This window comes from Nerophis lumbriciformis, linkage group LG27 (genome assembly GCF_033978685.3).
Source record: "Nerophis lumbriciformis linkage group LG27, RoL_Nlum_v2.1, whole genome shotgun sequence".
Taxonomy (NCBI): Eukaryota; Metazoa; Chordata; class Actinopteri; order Syngnathiformes; family Syngnathidae; genus Nerophis; species Nerophis lumbriciformis.
The window spans coordinates 15,871,103-15,897,772 of record NC_084574.2 but is presented as its reverse complement, the minus strand read 5'-3'; the positions used below and the strand labels follow the sequence as shown (position 1 = coordinate 15,897,772).

Below are 26,670 nucleotides of genomic sequence, written 5' to 3'. Positions count from 1 at the left end.
AATCCACAAATTAGCTGCACCCTTTTATAAACCGCAGGGTACAAAGCGTAGGAAAAAAGTAACGATTTATAGTTCGAAAAATTAGGTAATAATATAACGAACTTTACTCAAAATGCCGATCGATTTTTATCATCTTGATACAGATAAGTTCATGATGTTGTTTCCAAGTACTCCTAAAAAATTTGGTTTGAAGCGCTAGACTAATTTTGATGGCATCAAAGATTAATGCTACAATAAAGAAGATTTATCATAGGTTTATGTTTTCATCCTGAAAATCGTAAAAATAATAATATATATCATTATTGACAATTTATTAATCTTAAAGGAGTCAGAATATTAAACCGTTTTTCATTTGCGTCTCTTGTCAAGCAGTCAGTTATTAATTATCCAGTCAGTTATACACACACTGAAAGTTTTTGATCAAGTTTATGAAAAATAATAACTAAAATGAATAGACATAATTAGAAAACTGACTACTTTGCATGCTTTGTGTTTCTTATGCTTCACTAATAGTGTTTTAGTCTTAGTATTTAATCTGTTTTAATGGCTATTGGTTTGTACTGCAAAACTTTAAGATTTATTTAAATGAAAAGTGCGTAAAAAAATAAATGTATAGATATTTATTATTTCTGGCAGGCGTTGTGGCATCCTACGCTCTTCAGCGCGTCTTTTATATACGTTTATAGAACGATCACTCTGTTCTAAGAGAGCACAACATTCATTGTGCACAATTGAATATCTTAGTTGCTCAGACAGAAATGTGTTCATACGAGTTTAGATCGGGGTATGTCGTTTCATGATGGGGAAAGACGTTAATGACTCTTGTTTTCATGTTAGCATTTAATAATAATAATAATACCTGAGATTTATATAGCGCTTTTCTAAGTACCCAAAGTCGCTTTACATGTAGAACCCATCATTCATTCACACCTGGTGGTGGTAAGCTACTTTCATAGCCACAGCTGCCCTGGGGTAGACTGACGGAAGCGTGGCTGCAATTTGTGCCAACGGCCCCTCCGACCACCACCTATCATTCATCATTCAATTCACTGGTGGCAAAGGGTGATGTGTCCCGCCCAAGGACACAACGGCAGCGATTTTTGGATGGTAAGAGGCGGGGAGCGAACCTGCAACCCTCAGGTTTCCGGCACGGTTGCTCTACCCACTACGCCATGCCGCCCCCATTTAAGCTAACGAGCTGGCTCAAGTCAGTTCGTGAGTTAATCAAATTTCAGTTATCAATCTTGGTTTTTCGATACTTTCTATTTAAAACGGGAGTACTAACCGTCTGGAGTTTTACCACGGTTATCAATTATTACCATTATTCGTAACATCCCTATAGACCAGGGGTCGGCAACCCGCGGCTCTAGATCTTTAGCGCCGCCCTAGTGGCTCTATGGAGCTTTTTCAAAAATGTATGAAAAATGGAAAAAGATGAGGGGAAAAAATATATATATTTTTTTTCGTTTTAATATGGTTTCTGTAGGAGGACAAACATGACACAAACTTCCCTAATTGTTATAAAGCACACTGTTTATATTAAACATGCTTCACTGATTCGAGCATTTGGCGAGCACCATTTTGTCCTACTAATTTTGGCGGTACTTGAACTCACCGTAGTTTGTTTACATGTATAACTTTCTCCGACTTTCTAGGACGTGTTTTATGCCACTTCTTTTTCTGTCTCATTTTGTCCACCAGACTTTTAATTTTGTGCATGAATGCACAAAGGTGAGTTTTGTTGATGTTATTGACTTGTGTGGAGTGCTAATCAGACATATTTGGTCACTGCATGACTGCAAGCTAATCGTTGCTAACATGCTATTTCGACTAGCTATATGTACATATTGCATCATTATGCCTCATCTGTAGGTATATTTGAGGTCATTTAGTTTCCTTTAAGTCATCTTAATTCAATTCATATCTCATGACACACTATCTGTATGTAATATGGCTTTTTTGCGGCTCCAGACAGATTTGTTTTTGTATTTTTGGTCCAATATGGCTCTTTCAACATTTTGGGTTGCCGACCCCTGCTATAGACCTACCAATAGAAACCTTCACCAATGTTAATCTTAAATGATGCAACAAATGATTGCGCTTGTTGCAACATCACCACAAGACTTCACATCTGCCTCTCTAATCATGCTCTTTAAATTTAGTCATTAATAAAGTCATTTACTGAAAAATATCCGCATACACAATCATTTTAACAGTATCCTGAACACAAAAGACAAATGCTGCTTCTATTTAAGTTAAGTAGGACACACTAGTGCACTGCTATTAATACCTCAAACTCTCATCTCACATCAAACAAACTATATTCATTTTGATTTTGAACATGTTTGGCGTGTTTGATAAAATGGTGCTACTGGGGGTCTAATGAAAACAGAACACACCTTGAGATGTTTTTCCATCACCGCAAAGTGCACACAGTCATTGGGTGGCACTAACATATGATTGAAAATCAAGTCTTCATTGCTTGATTGACCTAGAGAGAAACCACACACACACACACACACACACCTCCCTATCTTCTCCTTGTACAGTACGTTATTACCTTATTAAATTCATCAAATTGACCTTGAGCCCCCTCCAGAAATGTTGTCCAATACAGTTCCAGTCCATCCTTCACATAAAATCATATTATATTAATCTTTATACAGACTAACTATAAGATTTATATATAAACGTAATTTAAAACTACACTTAGACTCTCGGCAGGGTCCTTGAGGGTGCATGGGAGTTTGCCCAACCAGTCTACATGTGCTTTGTGGACTTGGAGAAGGCATTCGACCGTGTCCTTCGGGAAGTCCTGTGGAGAGTGCTCAGAGAGTATGGGGTATCGGACTGTCTGGTTGTGGCGGTCCGCTCCCTGTCCGATCAGTGTCAGAGCTTGGTCCGCATTGCCGGCAGTAAGTCGGACCCGTTTCCAGTGAGGGTTGGACTCCGCCAAAGCTGCCCTTTGTCACCGATTCTATTCATTACTTTTATGGACATAATTTCTAGGCGCAGTCAGGGGAGTTGAGGGGATCCGGTTAGGTCTCTGCTTTTTGCAGATGATGTGGTCCTGATGGCTTCATCTGACCAAGATCTTCAGCTCTAACTGGATCGGTTCGCAGCCGAGTGTGAAGCGACTGGGATGAGAATCAGCACCTCCAAGTCCGAGTCTATTTTTCTCGCCCAGAAAAGGGTGGAGTGCCATCTCCGGGTTGGGGAGGAGATCTTACCCCAAGTGGAGGAGTTCAAGTACCTCAGAGTCTTGTTCATTACTGAAGATCGACGTCTTCAGTAATGTGGACGCTGTATCCATCCGTTGTGGTGAAGAAGGAGCTGAGCCGGAAGGCAAAGCTCTCAATTTACCGGTCGATCTACGTTCCCATCCTCACCTATGGTCACGAGCTTTGGGTTATGACCGAAAGGACAAGATCACGGGTACAAGCGGCCGAAATGAGCTTCCTCCGCCGGGTGGCGGGGCTCTCCCTTAGAGATAGGGTGAGAAGCTCTGCCATCCGGGAGGAGCTCAAACTAAAGCCACTGCTCCTCCACATCGAGAGGAGCTAGATGAGGTGGTTATATACATATATATATACATATATATATATATATATATATATATATATAGTCAAGGTTTCTGTGGTTTATCCGTTATACAGTGCTCAATACCGGGGTAGAGCGGAATATACGTTAGGTCAGGAAAAATCACAAAGGCTATTTCATCCCTACCAGCCTGTTTCGCAGGTTTCCCTGCTCTTCTGGGGATTCCTGAAGAGCAGGGAAACCTGCAAAACAGGCTTGTATATATATATACACATATATATATATGCATACTGGGACCAGATCGGGGGCGCGTTTGTACTAGAGTCTGATAAAGATCACATTTTACTTGTAATCTGAACACTCATCTGGAAAAAATCAGATTTAGAAAAAATTTGGTCCATTTTGGCCTACAGTGTAAACGTAGTCTAAGACAGTGTTTTTCAACCACTGGGCCGTGAGATATTGTCTGGTGTGCCGTGGGAGATTATGTCATTTCACCTAATTGGGTTCAAATATTTTTTTTTGCAAACCAGTAATTATAATCCGCAAATGTGCCGTTGTTGAGTGTCTGTGCTGTTCTGAGCTCGGCAGAGTAACCGTGTAATACTCTTCCATATCAGTAGGTGGCAGCAGGTAGCTAATTGCTTTGTGGATGTCGGGAACATGGTTTGTCATGATCACAATATGAGGGAGGCAGAGTGCAGGTAAAAAGGTGTCTAACACTTAAACCAAAAATAAACAAAAGGTTAGTGCCACTAAGTGAAGGCATTGAAGCTTAGGGATGGCTATGGTAAATAAAGCTAAAACTGAACTGGCTGCAAAGTAAACAAAAACAGAATGCTGGACGACAGCAAAGACTTACAGCGTGTGGAGCAGCAGACGGCGTCCACAAAGTACATCCGTACATGCCATGACAATCAACAACAGAATAGGAGCGCAAGACAAGTACTAAAACACTACACACAGGAAAACACCAAAAAAACTCCAAATAGGTCACGCCGTGACGTGACAGGTCATGACAGTACACCTACTTTGAGACAAGAGCTATAGTGATGCATGGTAGGTTATGGTTTGAATTCATATCCAACAATTGCGAGAACGGCTTTTTATTGTCAATATCGGCTGCTGAGTTTAATTTTTTTATGTTTTCTGCTGGTGGTGTGCCTCGGTAGTTTTTCAACGAAAAAAATGTGCCTTGGCTCGGAAAAGGTTGAAAAACACTGGTCTAAGAAGCGGCAGAAGAAAGTTAATTTGTGGTTCTAAATTTGTTTTGCTTTTTACGCTTTATACCTCTCACAACATTATTGAACGCTCCATCCAATACAATGCAAAATGGCCAATTAGGCAAATTTGCAGATGACACCATTATATTATCCCACCCCCACTTCAGCCCACTGCCACCACAAATAGATTAGAGTCCTGTGGGAAAGGCAAATCACCGAATCTATGTTTAATTCAAAGCACAGAGGCCGTCCATTAGCCAATACGTTCCTCTCTAATTTAAAATGTAGCCCTTCGCTTTTCACTTTCTCACCACTTTTCCGACTTAGAGAGAGATTTGCTAGAGAACTTAGAAGGATCGCAGATGAGTTGCTTTAATCTAAAACTGTTCAAAGTTCATGCGTTGGGGAGGGTGAGCAGAGGTTAGTCTGCCATCTTCTTGCAAGACTTTGGATTTAACAAAGACTTTCACAATAGCAGGATTTCATGAATAAAAATTGGGAAGGAGACCAGTTGAAAGTCATCTGATTTCCCCTTTGAGTCAACTTACTTACAGCCTTGCATCGCCCTTATAACTTGTTTCCACAAATCAAATCATCCAACCATAATTTTATTCTTGCATGATTGCACAATGCGCGTTGACTCGTAATGGGAATTTACACGAAACACATGAAGTCTTAAAAAAACAAAAAAGCTGACGACGTATAGTTTTGTACATTGAATGTTGCACCGGCAACTAGTTTGTTGCCAACTTCAGCGTGGAAGCTCTTCAATCAAAGCAGTCAATCTTCTCTCGGCGCCGCCCGTGTGACGCATGAGAGCCTTAATAGCCTGTCTTGACAGGATGTTGCTGTATCTCTTGCAAATGGTACACAAGAGCCTAGCTCATGGCTCAATATAACTCAGCCTTTTGTCTCCCAGGATCTGCTTCTTCTCTTTTTTTTATTTGGTCTTTTACATCCCAGCAAAGACAATTTGAATGTGCTAATAAGCTTTCAGGGAAGGGAAATGTAGTGAGAGTTATTTGACAATGAGGCTAAGCTGATTGTGAGTCACTGCTTCATTTACAGGATTTTTCAGCTCATGTATATATATATATATATATATATATATATATATATATATATATATATATATATATATATATATATATATATGCACACATATATCCAGGCTTATTTTGTGAATCCTTGAAAAACATGACTTTTTTCATTTTTAAAGTTCGGCTTCATTTTGCAGAGGCTAATGCATATTTGCACTATTAGTTGATACATTGTGCATATAGCTGGAGGACGCATTAACAATAAAGTTGCACGCAATTACTACTGCACGATACACTATAAAGAAGCTGTTTGCCTTTAAAGGGGAACATTATCACAATTTCAGAAGGGTTAAAACCATTAAAAATCAGTTCCTAGTGGCTTATTTTTTTCAAAATGTTACCCATCACGCAATATCCCTAAAAAAAGCTTCAAAGTGCCTGATTTTAACCATCGTTATATACACCCGTCCATTTTCCTGTGACGTCACACAGTGATGCCAATACAAACAAACATGGCGGGTAGAACAGCAAGGTATAGCGACATTAGCTCGGATTCAGACTCGGATTTCAGCGGCTTAAGCGATTCAACAGATTACACATGTATTGAAACGGATGGTTGTAGTGTGGAGGCAGGTAGCGAAAACGAAATTGAAGAAGAAACTGAAGCTATTGAGCCATAACGGTTTGAACCGTATGCAAGCGAAACCGACAAAAACGACACGACAGCCAGCGACACGGGAGAAAGCGAGGACGAATTCGGCGATCGCCTTCTAACCAACGATTGGTATGTGTTTGTTTGGCATTAAAGGAAACTAACAACTATGAACTAGGTTTACAGCATATGAAATACATTTGGCAACAACATGCACTTTGAGAGTGCAGACAGCCCATTTCAGGTGCGCTAAGAACATATATTTTTCCACGATTTCAGCACTCAGGTTAACCATACCTTATAGACACAAAATACTGCATTACACAAGACTACTCGAATGATTGAAAAAAAAAAATGTTTTTAAGCTAAATTATTGGTAAACGCAGTTTATGTATAATAATTTACGTAAAACCGCGAGTAATGAATAAAGTTTTCATCAATTAATATATTCTGTAGACATACCCTCATCCGCTCTTTTTTCCTGAAAGCTGATCTGTCCAGTTTTGGAGTTGATGTCAGCAGGCCAGGGAAGCTAGGGTCTTTATCGTTGGAAATGCATCTGCTTTGAGTGTCGCAGGATATCCACACATTCTTGCCATCTCTGTCGTAGCATAGCTTTCGTCGGTAAAGTGTGCGGAACAAACGACTGACCATTTCGTCGGCTTTCCCCACACCCTCGTATTTTGAACAAATTTCGTCCAATTTCTTGCCACTTTCACATCTTTGGGCCACTGGTGCAACTTGAATCCGTCCCTGTTCGTGTTGTTTCACCCTCCGACAACACACCGACGAAAGTGAGAAAATGGCAGATTGCTTCCTGAGAGCGAATAATAGAAAGACGTTTAATTCGCCAAAATTCACCCATTTAGAGTTCGGAAATCGGTTAAAAAAATATATGGTCTTTTTTCTGCAACATCAAGGTATATATTGACGCTTACATAGGTCTGGTGATAATGTTCCCATTTAAGAGCTGCCTTCATTGCAGACTATGTACATCCATAACATGCAATGTGCATTATTACACAGCAAGTAGCTGTTCACCCTTACATTACTAATTAATGGATGTAGCAATTATTTATATCCGTATAGCAACACTTACTGTAAATGCATTTTATATATATATTTTTTTGACACCCTCCAGATACATACATGCACACATACAGTAGATGCACACATACTGTACAGTATATTCAGTCGACACACAGTCTTATAGATAGTGTGTCACGGCCGGGTGCATGCTGCCGCGTTAGTTCCTTCACCTTGCATACGTTGGAGCTTCTGATTTATCTTCTTTCTTTTTTATGGCCAAAGTCCAAGCAGCTCATTAAGGAGATGAATCTGTTGTCTTTTACAAGAGTAATTACCAACTTTAATGCTGATCGCTTCTTCAGGTTAAACAATGTAACCAAGAGCACTCATGCAATTTAAACATTTATTCATTCTTGAATGGCTATCTTTTGTTGTGCAATTGTGCAAGAACCATGCATATTGTGAATTAAAAAAATACCTATCTAATTTCACAGCATTTACCCTGTTCAGGATTATGGGTAGGGGATGGGTACCAAATTTGGTACCGACCGGGTATCAGTTCACATAAAATCCAATGGTGACATATTTCGGTACCTTTGTTGCACGTGAAGTCACGTCCGGTTGCAGAATTGGCAGAATGTGCTACCTGTAAAAATGTGCTACCACACGCTACTGAGCAATGTGCATAAACGTTAAAGGTTTCTTCGGACAAGATAACAATAGCAATTAAGGTTAAAAAACAACAACACTTTGCTATATTGTGGTTATTTATTAGCATTATTTTACATACTAGGAAACCAAAACCAAAACGGTATAATCCTTGATTAACCTAAAATGCACTGCTGCTGTCATGTCTGTGTAATCATGTTTTGTTTTAGTCATGTTTTGTTTTGTTTAGTTATTGGACTCTTTAGTTTCTGCCTTTTCACTCTCTTGTCTTGTTTCCATAGTTACCCATTAGTTTCACCTGTTCCACGTTTGGACTCATTGTGCACTCTTGTTTGTCACCATAGCAACCCATTAGTTTTCACCTGTCACGTCACGCACCTGTTTCACGTTTTGAGTCACGCACCTGTTTTAGTTAATCATGTCTGTAGTATTTAAGTTCATTGTTTTCAGTTTGTCTTTCTGGCGACATCCGGATTCATACCCCTGTCACACTCTGTTTACCTCTGCGCACTTCATGCCCTGTCCAAGTAAGTTTTTTCGATTCATGCCACAGTTAGCGACTTTTGTTCATGTCCTTAGTTTTTTGCCCACGTGCAAGTATTGGTTTCATTTGTCAAGTTTGTACTTCCGCCTTGTGCGCACCTTTAGTTTGTTCCTTTTGTTATAGTAAAATTAAATATGTCTTCACATTCACGCCATGTCTGGTCCAAATCATTTGCACCACGGGAGAACAAACCACGCCATAGTCTAAGTCTTGACAGCTGCTTGTTTGTCTATACCAGGCCTGGGCAATTATTTTGACTCGGGGGGCCAAATTTAGAGAAAAAAATGTGTCTGAGGGCCGGTGTATATATTTTTAGGAACACTAATACAAAACCTCACAATGTCTGATTGAAAGCCAAAAACGTTATGACAGACGGCCTTAAAAAACGGAATAGAATCATACATTTTTTTACTGAATGAGACAATCAGAATGTACATGAAAATAAAGAATGTGGGATTTACAATATTAACTATGAACGATAAAACACTGAATATTGACAACATATGAACGTCACACCCCATCTCCATCCACATATTTTACAAACAAGTGAAACGCAACAAAAATATAACAAACAGCGAAATATGAACGCGATGGGTAAAAAAATAAACCCACCTACAATCTGATATATCTGATATATCACTAAGCGTTACAACTTTGTTGTAAAAATCTCCTTCCTCGTCTGTCCCTGACACCCACATTTCAGGCTCTGGAAACACATAGCATAGCTCGGTTGGTAGAGCGGCCGTGCCAGCAACTTGAGGGTTCCAGGTTCGATTCCTGCTTCCGCCATCCTAGTTACTGCCGTTGTGTCCTTGGGCAAGACACTTTACCCACCTGCTCCCAGTGCCACCCACACTAGTTTAAATGTAACTTAGATATTGGGTTTCACTCTATGTAAAAGCGCTTTGAGTCACTAGAGAAAAGTGCTATGTAAATATAATTGACTTATAATATAACTTACACTGCTTGGTGCCTCGTCTGAGCTGCTGGGACTTAGATGACCATAGTAACTAATTAGATGACCATAGTAACTAATTAGATGACCATAGTAACTAATTAGATTACCATAATAACTAGTATGTCAGGAAAAAGTGCAGATTCCAACCATTGAAATACTTAGTATAATTGAAGACTTCCGGTCATTTGAAAACATCACTGCACATCATAATGGCAGCTACACTTTTCATCTTAAACATCTAAAAAAATAATTTGGTAATGTCCGACGGGCCAGATTGAAAAGATTAACGGGCCACATGCGGCCCCCGGGCCTTATTTTGCCCAGGTCTGGTCTATACTGTATGGTGACAAAATTAATGTCAACAGTAAGTATTTTGATAAGCTCCGGAAGGGACAAGCGGTAGAAAATGGATGGATGGATATAGGAACAATAATAAAAACTACACAATCACTTGTTCCAAGACCTACTTTGGACATTTTCTGAACATTTAATCAAAATCCGACCATTACTTATGTTGTAACTAGGCAACTGGTTTTATTTTTTTTTATGAAGCAGTACATTTGTTTCATCTCATCGGCTCAAACAGGGCAAACAAGCTCTCAAGTAGCACTCGGAGCAGATTTAGTTGCTTTTCAGTAATGTTGTAATTTTCCATGCCTGATAGAAAACACTCGAACATAAAGTAAGGCTCCACCTAGCTCAATGCCATAGACATGCTTTTGATTAGCATTAGTGATTTTGACAATGGCGATTTCAACACCTCCAAATTTGGTAATGAAAACTACAACTAAGATGCACGTTACAAATCAAACAGCTAGTGTGTAATATGTACAATATTTACAGTATAAACACTTTGTAGGGCACAACAAAAGACAAGATTCAGCTTAATGGCAAAGACTACTCCCTGACTAAGCAACACACCGTAGCCTAGGGATGGGCACCGTTCACATTTCAACCGATACGGTACCAATTCCCAGTACCTGGGAATCAACATCGGTACTCAACAGTACCAATTGTTTATACTTTTGTGTGTGTTAATAAATATTAATTGCTTTTGATAATAACATTTATTTTTTTTGCAACATTCAAAATTGATCTATGATAACTGCTGTCCAGTTGTTGTATCTTGTTTTATTATCACATTTCTGAGTCAAATTACAGCTGCAAGTCCAACACGTTAATTGGCAGTAGTGAAGTGAAGTGTGAAGTGAATTATATTTATATAGCGCTTTTTCTCTAGTGACTCAAAGCATTTTACATAGTGAAACCCAATATCTAAGTTACATTTAAACCAGTGTGGGTGGCACTGGGAGCAGGTGGGTAAAGTGTCTTGCCCAAGGACACAACGGCAGTGACTAGGATGGCGGAAGCGGGGATCGAACCTGGAACCCTCAAGTTGCTGGCATGGCCACTCTACCAACCGAGCTATACCGCCCCTAGTAGTGTATAGTTTCTGGTGTGTTGGCTAGTCAGTTTACTTTTTGCGCTCTAGTCTTTTGTTGCACCCTAAAAAGAGGACCACAGTTTGAGAATCCCTGCTCTAGATCCTAAGTAATTATGCCCCCTGAAGGACAGAAGTGGTATGAAGATGGCATTGGATCAATCTGATTGGATTGTGGAACCACTGAGGTTAGCATTCCAGAAAATTGGTCACACTAGGATTGATCAATTTTCCCATGGACAATAATTTCCCATAGGAAACGACTAAAGAAACATCAACCGGCTTTTCAATCTGGCTCTCATAGCTGTCAGTCCATACATCAATACCCATGATATATTCTGTAATCAATTATCATTCATGGCATGTCCCCAAGGGTTAGCGGGGAGCACACTCTTGGATGTAATGAGGCAAGCTTCCCAAGAACAGTGGAAATTACAAGGTCCAGCACAATCTGTCACACATGACTCTGATCAACTTCTGATTTGTCAGCATTTAGAAAAGAACAATCGAAATCATGATGCAAATAATAACATATACAATCTGTTCTAATGTCATACCATCAACATTATAAATAATACATTAATTATCCATCCAAGCAATTTTTAAGTAGAAAGTAACGGTCATGCAAGTGTAAAATTGCTGTTAAAGGACCCATAGCGTCCAGTTAACCAAAATTTCACAAACAAGTTCTCTTTATATGTATTTTTTGCACCCAAAAATGAATTTGGCAGACATTTCCCATAATATCAGTTGGCTTTTGAGTAATGAGTAAATTTATCTACAAAACTGGATTCCATTTCCCCGCATAGACATTGTGGATAAAGGCATGTAAAACAATTATTTTGACCACTTAAGTGCATGTTTTGGTCGCCCTGGTTTATGGTTACTTCAGAACTGATATGGTTAACATTGCGAACAAAAAAAGAAATATAAAATAATCATAATTTTCGGATTCCCTATCTCATCCAGCTCTTCTTTTATAGACACCATAGCTTGTGTTTCCTCATGTTCTTTTAGCACCTTGAGGGAAAACATCAATAGAAGAGGACACAAAATACAACACAACCTTTTTCTATCGTTTTTGAGTGCAGGTCTGCTTTGTTTTCTCGGTTTTTCGGCAGGTTCCGACTCAGTCTTTCTTCTCTGGAGGGTGCTTGTCAGGTTTAAACACTGATGACATCAATTAAACAAGACAAGAAGCAAGGAATCAAACAGTGAGAGAATTAAATTTGGCTCAGTGAGGAGAAACGCGTACACCTGTACCCTTGAACAGTGTCACCATGAAAGATTGTACGCCTCCTCTTTTATTTGGACTTTCCCTGATTACATGGCAACAGCTGTTTCTAAAGGGACGGGGGTCGTAAACAGCCATCGCCTTTCATTACAAACAGTTCAAAGAAAAGGTCGTAAAACAGTTAAAAGAAAAGGTGCCTGGAACTTGGGCAGGCCCTGCTTTGTCTCCGCTTTGTAGTTCTCGGGTCAAGACAAAATCTTTCTGTGGATTACAATACCTCAAAGAAACAGAACACCTTCATGTTGCTTCCCATCCTACACAGTGGAGTTTTACAAGCCTTCTTCTTGGTAGGATCAAAGACAGCTTTTGTCTTCTCGCCGGGAACTCATGGCAACACAAAGTTTTGTGATAACTTATATACAATTATTCTGACAGTGCTCCTGATTTTTGGGATCGCTTTTGGCTTGAGTCTTTTACATTTGCTTTAAACCCTTCTTCTTTGAAGTCAGAATCATTCAAATTACACTCCTTTCGCATGGGCCGTCCCATTTTGTGCGAGTCATTTTGACTTTTGGGTGTTACACAATGTGCTGAAACCCGTTAAAAAAACAATCCTAAAATCACTACTATGTCTATTTTAGGAAAAATTTTGCTTATCACTTTTAGGTTTAGAACAGGGGTCAGCAACCCAAAATGTTGAAAGAGCCATATTGGACCAAAAATACTAAAAAAAAAATCTGTCTGGAGCCGCAAAAAATTAAAAACCTTGTACAAGTGTTATAATGAAGACAACACATTATGTAAGTGTCTATATTAGCTATATTAGCCTACTATCAAAATGACTATGTGTTGCAGGCTGACACAAATCTTTCTTGACAGAAATGTTGAAATTTAAAATTTATTCTACACATTTTTACAACATTTGAAATCATTAGTAAAATGGAGGCTTCTCAGAGGTTGAGATAACTCCTGGAAATGACTAGCTTAGAAATGCCAAAGGTATAGATGTGTGTGTCCAAGTTAAAGGAAATGGCAGGATTAAAAATAAATGGATTTATAACAATCTTTGCAAGCTGGGTGACATTTGCTGTGGTCTGGAACAACATGGTACACAAACAACTATCAGAAATGCAGCCAATATTACATACAGATAATGTGTAATGAGACATGTAAATATAAATGTAATTAAGAGGACTTAAAGGCAATTAAATGAGGCATAATAATGCATTATGTACATACAGCTAGCCTAAATAGCATGTTAGCATCGATTAGCTTGCAGTCATGCAGTGACCAAATATGTCTGATTAGCTTTCCACACAAGTCAATAGCCTTCACACACAACAATAAAAGTTTGGTGGACAAAATGAAACAAAACACAAAACGTGGCATAAAACATGTCTTAGAAAGTCGGAGATAGTTGTACTTGTAAACAAACTACGGTGAGTTCAAGGACCGCCTAAATTAGTAGGACAAAACGGCCCTCACCAAACAGTCTCTAATCACTGAAGCATGTTTATTATAAACAGTGTGATTTCTATAAATTATGGAGATTTGTGTCATGTTTGTCCTCCAACAGAAACCATATTAAAACAAAAAATATATTTTTTCTCTTTTTCCATTTTTCATACATTTTTGAAAAAGCTCCAGAGAGCCACTAGAGAGCCGCGGGTTGCTGACCACCGGTTTAGAACAATGAACTAAAAAATGTTGTCAGCATTAGAGGGGCCCTTTGAGACATAAAAGGCTGCTCCTTTTTGGTGTCAAAGCCCAAGCGAACCAGGTTCATTTACTGATACTTGCTGAGCTGAGGTCACACATGACCTCATATTTGATTTATTTGTGCATCTCTACCAATGAATTTGTCGAATTTCTGAATTTTACAACCCCCCGGCTTTGGAGCGTCTACTGTAAGTGCTCTGCGATGATGTCATTAGCACATTATTTCTTTTCTATCCATGACCTCACTTTAGTGGCCAAAGTCTTGCAGAGTGGTACTTCAGTTTTCATTAGTACTCCATTCTAAAAGGTCTGACTAAAACTGAAGGAAATGTTCCACACACCCAAAAATATCAACATATTTGACAGAGAATAGATGTACACTCAAAGTTCGATAGACACTCGAAGTTCGATAAAACGCGATTGTGCCATGGACCCAGAATTTTCGTCCTTTTACATTTGTGTGGTAGACTGCGGTGTAGGATTAGCTAACAAACTAAATCGGTTATGTCTCTTATCCGGTTCAACGTAGTTTGTATGCCTTTTAGGGCGGCTACAAACTGTAGCTCAATACGGCTAATGCTAGCAAGCGTGTCCACGGCCTCTAAAGTCGTAGACACCGCATTGTCTGCTGGGGTGCGAGAAATTCGGCAGCCATCTTGAGAGGGGCATCCACTCATATTTCAGCAGTAGAAACAACGAGGAAAAACACGATTGATTGATTGATTGACTGAAACTTTTATCAGTAGATTGCACTGTTCAGTATATATTCCGTACAATTGACCACTAAATGGTAACACCCGAATAAGTTTTTCAACTTGTTTAAAGGGGAACATTATCACCAGACCTATGTAAGCGTCAATATATACCTTGATGTTGCAGAAAAAAGACCATATATCTTTTTAACCGATTTCCGAACTCTAAATGGGTGAATTTTGGCTAATTAAACGCCTTTCTAATATTCGCTCTCGGAGCAATGACGTCACAACGTGACGTCACATCGGGAAGCAATCCGCCATTTTCTCAAACACCGAGTCAAATCAGCTCTGTTATTTTCCATTTTTTCGACTGTTTTCCGTACCTTGGAGACATCATGCCTCGTCGGTGTGTTGTCGGAGGGTGTAACAACACGAACAGGGATGGATTCAAGTTGCACCAGTGGCCCAAAGATGCGAAAGTGGCAAGAAATGTTTGTTCCGCACACTTTACCGACGAACGCTATGCTACGACAGAGATGGCAAGAATGTGTGGATATCCTGCGACACTCAAAGCAGATGCATTTCCAACGATAAAGTCAAAGAAATCTGCCGCCAGACCCCCATTGAATCTGCCGGAGTGTGTGAGCAATTCAGGGACAAAGGACCTCAGTAGCACGGCAAGCAAAGGCGGCAGTTTGTTCCCGCAGACGAGCAAGCTAAACCCCCTGGATGTCTTGGCTCACACCGTCCCAAGATGATCAAGGGAAGAATATCGACCCTAGCTTCCCTGGCCTGCTGACATCAACTCCAAAACTGGACAGATCAGCTTTCAGGAAAAGAGCGCGGATGAGGGTATGTCTACAGAATATATTAATTGATGAAAATTGGGCTGTCTGCACTCTCAAAGTGCATGTTGTTGCCAAATGTATTTCATATGCTGTAAACCTAGTTCATAGTTGTTAGTTTCCTTTAATGCCAAACAAACACATACCAATCGTTGGTTATAAGGCGATCGCCGAATTCGTCCTCGCTTTCTCCCGTGTCGCTGGCTGTCGTATCGTTTTCGACGGTTTCGCTTGCATATGGTTCAAACCGATATGGCTCAATAGCTTCTGTTTCTTCTTCAATTTCGTTTTCGCTACCAGCCTCCACACTACAACCATCCGTTTCAATACATTCGTAATCTGTTGAATTGCTTAAGCCGCTGAAATCCGAGTCTGAATCCGAGCTAATGTCGCTATAGCTTGCTGTTCTTTCCGCCATGTTTGTTTGTGTTGGCTTCACTATGTGACGTCACAGGAAAATGGACGGGTGTTTATAACGATGGTTAAAATCAGGCACTTTGAAGCTTTTTTTTAGGGATATTGCGTGATGGGTAAAATTTTGAAAAAAACTTCGAAAAATATAATAAGCCACTGGGAACTGATTTTTAATGGTTTTAACCATTCTGAAATTGTGATAATGTTCCCCTTTAAGACAGGGTCCGCGTAATCAATTCATGGTACACCATAATACAGTCATCACACAAGTTAATCATCAGAGTACATACATTGAATTATTTACATTATTTACAATCCGGGGGGTGGGATGAGGAGGGTTTGGTTGATATCAGCACTTCAGTCATCAACAATTGCATCATCAGAGAAATGGACATTGAAACAGTGTAGGTCTGATTTGGTAGGATATGTACAGCGAGCAGAGAACATCGTGATTTCAGATAGCATAAGAACAAGTATATCCATTAGAAATACATTTGATTATTTACATTTAGATTTTGCCCCAAGTGGAGGAGTTGAAGTACCTCGGAGTCTTGTTCACGAGTGGGGGAAGAGTGGATCGTGAGATCGACAGGCGGATCGGTGCGGCGTCTTCAGTAATGCGGACGCTGTATCGATCCGTTGTGGTGAAGAAGGAGCTGAGCCGGAAGGCAAAGCTCTCAATTTACCAGTCGATCTACGTTCCCATCCTCACCTATGGTCATGAGCTTTGGGTTATGACCGAAAGGACAAGATCACGGGTACAAGCGGCCGAAGTGAGTTTCCTCTTCCCTTAGAGATAGGGTGAGAAGCTCTGCCATCCGGGAGGAGCTCAAAGTAAAGCCGCTGCTCCTCCACATCGAGAGGAGCCAGATGAGGTGGTTCGGGCATTTGGTCAGGATGCCACCCGAACGCCTCCCTAGGGAGGTGTTTAGGGCACGTCCGACCGGTAGGAGGCCGCGGGGAAGACCCAGGACACGTTGGGAAGACTATGTCTCCCGGCTGGCCCGGGAACGCCTCGGGGTCCCACAGGAAGAGCTGGACGAAGTGGCTGGGGAGAGGGAAGTCTGGGCTTCCCTGCTTAGGCTTCTGCCCCCGCGACCTGACCTCGGATAAGCGGAAGAAGATGGATGGATGAATGGATGGATACATTGGGTTATTTACAATCCGGGGAGGTGGGATGTGGAAGGGGGAGGGTGTTAGTCAAGGGTTGAAGTTGCCTGGAGGTGTTGTTTTGAAGGAGGATAGAGATGCACTTTCTTTTACACCTGTTGGGAGTGCATTCCATATTGATGTGGCATAGAAGGAGAATGAGTTCAGACCTTTGTTAGATCGGAATCTGTGTTTAACGTGGTTTGTGGAACTCCCCCAATGTGGAACTCCCCAATGCCGAGTCATTCTTCTACATAATCCTACTCGAATCAGTGGACCGAGGAAAAGTCACGGGGGATTACTTTCCACAAGTAAGAGTGAACATTACTATTAGTAGTATTTTGTGGATCGAAGATTATTGTACTGTATTTATGCCCACCAGCAAAATTGTTGCCAGTTAGCTAAAAGCTAAGATGAAAATTTGTTTAGTATTTAGAAATTTATGATGGAATAAATGACACTTCAATACGCCTGTCAGTAGATGGGTATGTTGCCCCTTTGAAGATGGCTGCCCTACGCCTCGTCAGCGCCAATAGGCAGTAGTGGTCGATGCTGTGTTACGAAGTTACTCCGCTCTATTTGGTGGACACGTTCCTCTACCATGAATTGATTAATGTGGACCCTGACTTAGTTGAAAAACTTATTCGGGTGTTACCATTTAATGGTCAATTGTACGGAATATGTACTGTACTGTGCAATCTACTAATAATAGTTTCAATCAATCAATCAAAGGGACAACCTCTCCATGAGAAGGGTGGCTTCGGACCAAGGCTAGCTTAGCCTTGCTAGTTTAGCAGCTAGCTAGCTGAAAATGAAGCGGTGAAACAAAGAGAGCAAGTGCTTTGTAAATTCATTAGGACTACAAAATGGTGTTGGAGAAGAGCTAAAGAAGGATAGAAAATATTTAGAAGCACGCAAAATAGAAAGATAGCACTTAGCTTTGATGAGAAAGCAGCACGAAGGAATACAGCCAATAGCAATGTGAATAATACATTTTCTTTGTTGGAAGAAACTGGAAGTTACAAAATAGAAATAACTAAATATCTATAAGCATAATTGTCTTATGTTCAGAGTCGTCTAGTATTCATGTCAACAGATAGATCACGACCCCTTGTAAAAATGCCCATTTTAAAGCCAGATAAGACCGTGAATTACCATGAATTGATTTAAGTGGACCCCGACTTAAACAAGTTGAAAAACTTATTGGGGTGTTACCATTTAGTGGTCAATTGTACGGAATATGTACTGTACTGTGCAATCTACTAATAAAAGTCTCAGTCAATCAATCAAAAACCACACCACGTTTAAAAAATTGTGGCCCTATTTTATATTTTTTTACGAGCCTTCATTACGTATTTTGCCCTAAATTTAGCATCTCTTAAGCATATATAAACTACAAATATCAATTCTACTGTAGTATTTTCCACACAAACGCTGTTCGGTATCGTGGTCTTTGATTGGCTCAGCCGCAGGAAGCATTGCTTTATTGGATTAAATAAGTGACTGTGCATGGCTTCCTGTCAAATGTAACCAAATATGGAAATTTGCCATTATTTGGTGTCCAGGACAGTGATTCTCAAATGACGGCTCCATCTAGTGGTACGCCAAAGAATCACCTAATTAAATATTCAAAGACAGTGTTACCGTTCAAACTGTGAGTAATGTTACAGTGGCTAAAAATAATAAATATAGTTGTTAAATAAAATATCTGCCTTGTTTTTAATGAATATTTAGCCCTACTAGGCTACTGTATTTCAATGTTACGGTACGGAGAGAGCCAAGTGCTTTCTGAGGTGGTACTTAGTGAAAAAAGTGTGAGAACCACTGGTTTAGGAATTAAAACATGTTTTTTCTTATGCAATGCTCTGTTAGGACAGTAATGTCCTAATCTACTCTGGATAGTCTGGTTTGGGGATCATTTTATTGTATTCTTTCGAAAATAAAAGGATAAGAAATAAGGATTTCTACATAATACAATCTCAGAAATGCCGCCATCAGTATTTTATGGACTCCAACGACCGCGTTATATCGGACATTGAGTGTGTTTTACGTTTGTACATGCAGACTCAAAAACCACCTCCAGGGTTCTTTCTTGAATTCAATCGTGTTTCTCACATTCTTCATCAAAGTGCTGGGACTCGAAACTTTCCTACTGCCTATTTTGCAGCCATGCACGATATAAAAGGAGTACGTCGAGGCAAACGGTAGCATTCATTTTACATCCAAGATTAAGATGGTTTTTCTGTTTGTCTTCTAACCCCGCAATGCGCCGCACTTCATCTTTATTATGCTGATGATGACGAGTGAAATAGCAACAATACCAGCGGCGACGCTCGTCTCAGGGATTATACTCTGACTTTCTTTTCCGCTCGCTCGCTTTCGTCCTCTCCTCAAATGCCCCTCAAGACTTCCCGCCGTCCCCGCCCGCCCATCCTGCTTGGCTGTGCATCCTGCATTTCACTCCCCTCTTTTGTTATCCTCTTTTACTTGAGTTTATTCTCCATCTTCTTTGGTTTGTCACTTCCCTCTAGTCACGCTCTCCATTTTTGTAAATTGGAAAACTACAACCTGCTGGATAATCCCACCAACTGGAACAGCTCGGAAAACGTTTCTGACACATTCCCTCCCTCTCATTATGATTTCCATTATACACACAGTACCTCGTCCTTCCCGCTTATCTGCTTCTCTTCAAAAACAAACACGTCACATCCATGGCTTTTGTTCTGTTCGCTCTAATTTACTATTCCATCGCCTCATCCCTATAATTCAAGTCTCCATCATTGTCCCGTGATGTTCTCTCCAAAAGAAGAGAACATGATGGCCGGCTGCTCACTCAACCAGAGTTGTTATTGTTCACATCATGCTGGTTGCTTCTAAGCCTGTCTATAAATATGAGGCACATATAATGCATGACAGTCCACACGTATTATTCTTTCATGTCGCTTTTACGGCACAGGACTGCAAGAATGCTACAAGACTCAAGCATTCACACTGATTTAATTGACTAAATGTTGGATTTTATTTCTGCAAAATGGATGTGATCATCTATACTGCCTCCAGTCCATAGGGTGCGTGTTTGCACAGCCTCTCTGCTGGCCTAACATAAATCATGATCATAGATTAATAAACGTTCATTTTAATCTACTTTCCATAAAGTATTCATCGTATTCTCTTCATGTCTTATTAGGCTCCAGCGTTGCTTGTTTCTAGGTTAGAGTTTTTATCCAATCAGAATTCAGCTAGCTCATACTTGCCAACCTTGAGACCTCCAATTTCGGGAGGTGGGGGGGAGGAGTCAAGTATTTCATATATATATATATATATAAGAAATACTTGACTTTCAGTGAATTCTAGCTATATATATATATATATATATATATATATATATATATATATATATATATATATATATATATAAATAAGAGAAATACTTGAATTTCAGTGTTCATTTATTTACACATATACACACACATAACACTCATCTACTCATTGTTGAGTTAAGGGTTGAATTGTCCATCCTTGTTTTATTCTCTGTCACTATTTTTCTAACCATGCTGAACACACTCTCTGAAGATGCATTCTGCTTCGTCGCCTTGTTGTGTGCGCAGTTGTGCACTGCACTCTCTAAAAGCCGTAGATGTTATTGTCACATATGTTTGTACAGTAGATGGCAGTATTGACTGTTTAAGAGTGTCACAACATTGCTGTTTACGGCAGACGAACTGCTTTATGGTAGACGAAAACGTGACTGCTGTTGTTGAGTGTTGTTACCGCGCTGGGAGGACTTTAATGAAACTGCCTAACAATAAACCCACATAAGAAACCAAGAACTCGCCCTCGATCATTCTACAGTTATAACGTGATTGGGCAGGCACGCTGTTTATATTGTGGGAAAGCGGACGTGAAAACAGGCTGTCGACACGTCACTCAGGTCCGCCTGAATTTCGGGAGATTTTCGGGAGAAAATTTGTCCCAGGAGGTTTTCGGGAAAGGCGCTGAATTTCGGGAGTCTCTCGGAAAATCCAGGAGGGTTGGCAAGTATGAGCTAGCTTGTTGCCAGCGTTGTGTGAATTCTGCCGGTTGATAGACAGTTGCTATAGCCAATCAGATCACAAGTTGTTGACAGTAGCCTTAAATTGGATTTTCACTTGTCACTCCTAAGCGAGTATCCAATCACAAGTTTTAATTTGCGAAAAGCAGGAAGTGGCACTGGGGCCATACCCGGTGTCATGTCTGTGATCATGTTTTGTTTAGTTATGTTTTGCTTGGTTTTTGGACACTTTTTAGTTCTTGTCTTCACTCCCTTGCTTTGTCACCATAGAAACCATTAGTTTCACCTGGTTCACATCCTCATGTCACGCACCTGTCTCACGTTTTCACATTTTGAGTCACGCACCTGTTTTCACTAATCATGTCACCAGTATTTAAGCTTGTTGTTGCCAGGCAGTCGGCCTGGTGACATTATCATATCTATCTACCCTTTCTAACTCTGTTTACCTCTGTCATTATCATGCCATGCTTATTCCATAGTGTTTGCTTCATGCCATACCACGTACGTTTTTGTTTTGCTCTTGTCACAGTAAGTGTTTATTAGTTTCGCGTCCATAATTTTGCCTTTGTCCTAGTTTTGTTTTGTTAGCCAAGTTTATCTCCGCCGGTGAGCGCGCCTTTTGTTTGTACCCCTTTTTGTAGTTTGTTAGTGTTAAAATAAAAATGTACTCACATTCACGCCTTGCCCGCGCCAACTTTCCTTTGCATTCCGGGAAAACACAACCCAAGGACCACGTTTTGACACCCGGCCAGCGGAGAAATAATCGGCACTCACTTTTTTAACTCACAAAGGAGAGCAAAGTTAAAAAAAAAAAAGGTTCCCACGTAAATATGTTTTTTTACTATCGTTTTAATTTTGACAGTACCTCGTAAAATATGTTTTAAATGCTTAACAAGTCATTATTAAGTACTTATTAATGCCTTATTCTGCATGGCCTTATTATAACCCTAACCCTCTAACCCTGGCCCTAACCCTAACCAAATAACTCTAAATTAAGTCTTTGTTACTTAGAATATGTTCCTCATACTAAAGTGTTACCAAAAACATATAACTTTGTCTTGAATTTGAAAAAAAAAAAAAATTTCATTTTTCACTAAAGAAGGGTTCGGTGAATGCACATATGAAACTGGTGGGGTTCGGTACCTCCTACAAGGTTAAGAACCACTGAGTTAGAGTGTCCGCCCTGAGATCTGTAGGTTGTGAGTTCAAACCCCGGCCGAGTCATACCAAAGACTATAAAAATGGGACTCATTACCTCACTGCTTGGCATCAAGGGTTGGAATTAGGGGTTAAATCACCAAAAATGATTCCCGGGCGTGGCACCGCTGCTGCCCACTGCTCCCCTCACCTCCCAGGGGGTGATCAAGGGGATGGGTCAAATGCATATGACAACTTTCACCACACCTAGTGTGTGTGTGACAATCATTGGTACTTTAACTTTAACTGTTTTGGTGATTCAATCCCCAGGGGTGCACAAGTGTGTTTCTGTGTATAGTATTTCTCCAGCCGTGGTTATGTGATGACATAAGTTATGGTATTTTGAGGGGTATTAATGAAAGTCGGACTAAGTAGGACATTGCTGAAGGCGTAGGTAGGAAACGCACAACCCGCCACTGCCGCCACATACAATGCTGTATTTTAACGACCCACATTGGAATACACTAGCCTCGTAGGTCTAAATATTAAAAACAAGGCAGAGGTTTTATTTAACAAGTATATTTAATAATGTTGGCCACATTAACATTACACACAGTTTGAACAGTAACACTGTGTTTGAATATAAGGAAATAAAACACTGTACTGTAATCAAGTGATGCGTTGGCATACCATTATATCAGGTGTGTCAAACTCTTTTTCACATTGCTGTTATGGCTGCCCTCAGATGGCCGTTTGTAACTGTGAATACTTTATAAATATAAATGTTTAGGGATTCATCTCATGATTTTATTACACATTTGCCTACGCATTTTATTGATGCCTGGTATATATTTTTACATACAATGTAAAAAAAAAAAAAATATATATATATATATATATATATATATATATATATATATATATATATATATATATATATATATATATATATGTATATATATGTATATATATATATGTATTTATATATATATATATATATATATATACCGTATATACATATATATATATATATATATATATATATATATATATATATATATATATATATATATATATATATATATATATATATATAACTATGGGACGGCTGGCGCAGTGGAAGAGTGGCCGTGCGCGACCCGAGGGTCCCTGGTTCCAATCCCCACCTAGTACCAACCTCGTCATGTCCGTTGTGTCCTGAGCAAGACACTTCACCCTTGCTCCTGATGGGTGCTGGTTAGCGCCTTGCATGGCAGCTCCCTCCATCAGTGTGTGAATGTGTGTGTGAATGGGTAAATGTGGAAGTAGTGTCAAAGCGCTTTGAGTACCTTGAAGGTAGAAAAGCGCTATACAAGTACAACCCATTTATCATTTATATATATATATATATATATATATATATATATATATTAGTTATATTAGTTAGTTATTTCAGGTATATTAAAATCAATTACCAAAACACTATTAATTGAATACAATAACAAAATTAAAGGAGTAAAACAACCAACTACAAACCTGCAGTAATGCGTAATCTGTTGAATCGCTTAAGCCGCTGAAATCCGAGTCTGAATCCGAGCTAATGTCGCTATAGCTTGCTGTTCTATGCGCCATGTTTGTTTGTGTTGGCATCACTATGTGACGTCACAGGAAAATGGACGGGTGGTTAAAATCAGGCACTTTGAAGCTTTTTTTAGGGATATTGCGTGATGGGTAAAATTTTGAAATAAACTTCGAAAAATAAAATAAGCCACTGGGAACTGATTATTAATGGTTTTAACCCTTCTGAAATTGTGATAATGTTCCCCTTTTATTTTTTCATGATATAAGTCCATCCATTCATTTGCTACCGCTTGTCCCGTTCAGGGTGGCAGGGGGGTGCTGGAACCTATCTCAGCTGCATATAAGTCGAAGACTTGGAATATTTGTAACAAATTAAACTATGCGATTCCGTGTTTATGTATTGCTTTTATGTCGTATCGTGCTTATTTGTATATTTTAATATGAATAAATGAATTAAATAATGAATAAAAGAGTGTGTTTACACTGCAGCTGCTATATTATCTTATAAACACAATGGTGTACCCCATGAGCGCCATGGTAACCTAGCAACACAATTTACGACAGTCGTATTCCAGGGGTTCACTACGCGTGCCTCCAGGGTTTTGCACAGCATATTATATCATAGAATAGAAGACGTCAGTGCTTTATAAACGATTTTAATATAGAAATGTTTGTCAGGCTACTCAGTCTTGATTGGGGAATTTACCAACGCCAAGAAAATATAACAAAAAGAAGCAACTGCAGGAAAGTTTATTCATATTTCATAACATATTTGGTTTGCTTTTCGTGTTTTGTTTGTTTGTACTCACTTTTTGTCTTCCTCACAGCGTCCATAGACTTAACATGAACATGAGACTTTAAACTGTTTTTAGCTTTTAACTTTTTTAACTGTTTTTAACTTTTAAACTGTTTTTTATCCAACAAATTGTTCTTATGGTAATTTGCATTTGCTTTTTCAATGTGTGTTTTTATTTCTGTTTTAAATGTTATTTTTTAGTCTGTCCTTTGCCTCTATTTGTTTGTGGTGTACAGCCCTTTGTTTTTCAACTGTGCTTGTTTTTAAAGGGCTTTATAAATAAAGTTGGTATGGTATGGTATGGTATGATATGGTATGCGTCATGGCCAATTATACCCACCACCATGAATAGATTGCAGTCCTGTGGGAAACACTGCAGTTTTATTAGTGAAGCATTTGGCCAAAAGGTGACGTTCTCGGGTGAGCTCTTTTTTTAAGTGACAGTATATTATTATTATTATTACTCTTGACACTAATTTGCTTTGTCACCTATGACACAAAAGCTATGATGTCGTTGTTTTCAGATATATTCGCATACTCTATATTAAACTACAAAAGGTTTTTTTTTTGTGTACAATAAATATCCTCTAATTTGTATGTACTGTATGTCGTATATGTTACTGTCGGTATTTAAAAAAAATAAAATAAAATGTATTCAAGACGTTTATCAGCAACACATACAGCAGTATTAAAATGTTCAGTCAATATTGAGGCAAATAATTGTGCCAAACTTGAGGAAAACATGTTTATATTATCTCCCAGTTAAAACGCTATTGTTTATCTCCCAATAAATGGCATTACAAACTTAAAAAATAAAAATAAATAGAAATGTTTGTCAACATTATTATACTACAGGCAAAAAATGTTCTACATAAATGTCGATTTATTAAAGTAAGGCCTCGATTTTCTAATTGGCTTAATGGTTTACAATTTGTCAATCAAATCTTGGAGGATGATTAAGAGTACAAAAGCCCTTAAATTGCTATCTTTGTTAATAAACATTTAAAGTGATTTAGGTAGCCCTTTTTGTCTTTTGTATTTTTTCATATTGTTTATTATATATTTTATCATCATTGATAATTATTTAATACTCTATCTGTATTTGCGTTTGTTTTCTTTCAGAATCACAATCAGAATACATTTATTGTCATTTTATGGAAAAAATGAAATTGAACAGCAATCCAGCAGTGCTTTTAAAACAACCTACATAAAATACTCTTAAGACAACAAAAAATAATACCATTTTTAAAAACATAATCAATGATATGATATTCCTTGACATGTTTTGCTGATGTCGTGATTTGCTCAACCTGATTTGTATATTGTTGGTTATATTGAAAGTGCCTTGACTTTTGTGTGCATTATAAATGTATGTGTCATGTCTGTGTGATCATGTTTTGTTTTAGTCATGTTTTGTTTAGTTATTGGACTCTTTAGTTTCTGGCTTTTCACTCCCTTGTCTTGTTTCCATGATTACCCGTTAGTTTCACCTGTTCCACGTTTGGACTCATTGTGCACTCTTGTTTGTCACCATAGCAACCCATTAGTTTTCACCTGTCACGCACCTGTTTCACGTTTTGAGTCACGCACCTGTTTTCGTTAATCATGTCTGTAGTATTTAAGTTCATTGTTTTCAGTTTGTCTTTCTGGTGACATCCCACATTTATGCTCTGCACATTTCTGACACTTTTTTCATGTCCATCGTTCACGCTGCTCCTTTTGTCCATGCCAAGTAAGTTTTGTTTATTAATGCCACAGTTAGTGCTTTTTTTGTTGTTCATAGTTTCTGCCTTTGTGCAAGTATTTGTTTTCATAGCCAAGTTGTTTCTCCGCCACTGTGCGCGCTTTTCGTTTGTACTTTTTTTGATAAGTTGAAATAAATATGTTCTCACATTCCCATCTCGCCCGAGCCAACTTTCCGTTGCCTTCTAGAAAAACTAAACCCCAGGACCAAGTCATGACAGTATGTTTGTT

General features: G+C 39.1%; 1 protein-coding gene across 1 annotated transcript in view; it reads left to right on the top strand.

Moving 5' to 3' along the window:
* The window catches only part of cplx2a (complexin 2a), a 46,038-nt gene that overhangs the window by 10,977 nt on the left and 8,391 nt on the right, over window positions 1-26,670 (top strand). The window lies entirely within an intron of this gene.